The sequence below is a fragment of the Berghia stephanieae genome, chromosome 9 (assembly GCF_034508935.2).
Source record: "Berghia stephanieae isolate SIO BIC M18660-M18661 chromosome 9, UCSD_Bste_1.3, whole genome shotgun sequence".
Lineage (NCBI taxonomy): Eukaryota > Metazoa > Mollusca > Gastropoda > Nudibranchia > Aeolidiidae > Berghia > Berghia stephanieae.
Genome location: NC_088368.1, coordinates 19,195,087 through 19,197,586, shown reverse-complemented (window position 1 = coordinate 19,197,586; position 2,500 = coordinate 19,195,087). Strand labels below are relative to the sequence as shown.

Below are 2,500 nucleotides of genomic sequence, written 5' to 3'. Positions count from 1 at the left end.
CAAATATTCTACTGGACTTTTTTAAAATTCAGACGTTATAACTGGGTTTTTTGGAAGGAAGAAACTAATGAAACTCATATTATTTGATTAGTAAAAACACCAAACGAAATTTTAATATTATTGTATTATTTTAAATGACAACACTGCGATAGAAAGGAGTGGTGACAAGAGATGGACAAAAGAAAACAAAAAAATCGGATTTGCTACTTGCTAGGTTCGACACACACACACACACACACACACACACAAAACACACACATCTTTAGTAGTCACATACATTTCAAACAATAACGCATTAGAGAAGAGGGGTCATGCCCTCACCATAGATCATTGTCATTGCGATCATTATGGTGTAGTAAATTTTGAAATTTACCCCGTATAATGGAATCGTCCAAGGCGTGCGCCTCCTGTTCCCCCCATCTCACACACGAAAGGGCGGTTTGCGGAGTGGAGGTTGGTGGTCGTCTGCCTGTATGGTCGTCTGTGTCGTTTAATGTATGGCAAAGGGGGGTGGGTGCGATTAATTAAGTGGGATGGGTGGTGATTGGTGGAAGATAGGCAACCGAAGCAACGAATCGCTGGGGAAGTAGTAGGCTATGGCGCGAGACCGTAGGACCGTGGTCCTTAAGCTTGCCAAGGACCGCCCCGCACTAGTTGAAAAGTGATAAGTGAGGACCGCCGCCGGTCTTCCCCTATGGGACCGGTCTCCGGTTCACAGCTAAAAGACCGTGGGACCGCCGGTCCAGACCGGTCTTCAGCGCGGCACTAATATAAAGCTCAATTAAAATTTTTAATTTTTTAAAAATTGTCCTAACGTAATGCATCAATACCAGCATAACTATCAAGTTTATTGTTTATTTATTTTTGGTTTGTTTAGAGATTACCAATATCTGTGTTCAGATTTCTAAAAATATCATTTCACACTGATTTGCACATAATACGCGACCCACCGTCTCTTGTCGGTAATAGATATGTCGGGGTGAATGGGGACGATCTATATTATGTTTCCATGCTCGAGGCATTGGTCAGGTGACAAAATGTGCTCAAAATGACCTATACTAAATAAAAAGTGTCCACCGTTTTTCGAAATATCCTAAATACAAATTGTCATTTTGTTCAGCTTGTTCCACGAGTGTGTTGATAACTTTCATAAGCAAAGCAGCGTGTTTATATTACGTCAAGGGGAAAATACTCACAACACCCGCCACCCGGATATAACGTACACAATACACACAATTTTATGTAACCTTGGACGTTTATTGATAGTATGCGCTTGGCTAAGAAGCTCACAACATTGCCACCCGGAAGTATACTCGACCAACACACAGGATTATGAGTAACATTGAAGGTTTAAAATCTGGTTAAAACAGTTTAGTGAGAATTACTCATAAACGCGGATGGCAAAACAAATAATAAAGACCAAAGTGACGTCAACTTCATTCTATCTATAGTCTGATTGATATGATTTAGTCTAAAAACAATAACACAAAGAGCTGTATGACGTCAATTTCGTTCCATCTATTGATCAAGAAATATCAGAGAGAGAGAGAGAGAGAGAGAGAGAGAGAGAGAGAGAGAGAGAGAGAGAGAGAGAGAGAGACGCTCACAATAAATGTGATTTATGACTTGAATTGGACAAAAACCTGAATACAAATCGCTCCCATTAAGAATTTTTTTTTTTTAAATGGAAGTTTTTGAATTTGTACAATGCCAGTTATTGCAATATTTATTCTCCGCCATGTTATGAATAAAAATTATCCTCTAGTTTCATATTTAATTTTTTGGCGAGATTTAATTTCTAGCTTTTAGTTCATCCTGACATAACGCCTCTCTGAAGAGCAGACATCACATAATGCCTCTAATAAAACAGACCAAAATGATTGAAATTACGCAACAGTTCTTGTGAGATTGTTTCTCTGCAGTATTTCAACATTCGAGGGAAAACTTGTTTACACCAAATATTTCTTCGCATTGAAGTAAACAAGGATGTCAATAAATGATGCAGCTTAAAGCTTTAAGCTTTAAAGCCTCTGTCGGGCTGTCGGTCCTGGAACGGGTGACACCACACCTCATTAGTGGGAACATCAGAGTCTATAAACATTCGGAATGGGTTGGGAAGATTTAAGGTTGGGGAGTGGTGTGGGGTACGGGAGGGGATGGTTGGTGAGATGGAGGGAGAGAGAGAGAGAGAGAGAGAGAGAGAGAGAGAGGGAGAGAGAGAGAGGGAGAGACAGATAGATAGATAGATAGATAGATAGATAGATAGATAGATAGATAGATAGATAGAGAGAGAGAGAAAGAGTGAGTGAACTAGAGATACATAGCGAGACAGAGAGAAACGTAGTAAGAAGGAGAGAAGAGAGAGAAGAGAGAGAGAGATAGAAAGAGAAAGGGATAAGAGAGAGAGAGAGAGAGAGAGAGAGAGAGAGAAAGAAAGAGAGAGAGAGAGAGAGATTCACAGATAAATGAATAGACAGATACATACACAAATACATAAATA

General features: G+C 39.7%; 1 protein-coding gene across 1 annotated transcript in view; it reads right to left on the bottom strand.

The window, feature by feature from the left end:
• Nucleotides 1-2,500, bottom strand: part of LOC144979820 (uncharacterized) — a 227,183-nt gene that overhangs the window by 59,539 nt on the left and 165,144 nt on the right. The gene's annotated exons all lie outside the window — the stretch shown is intronic.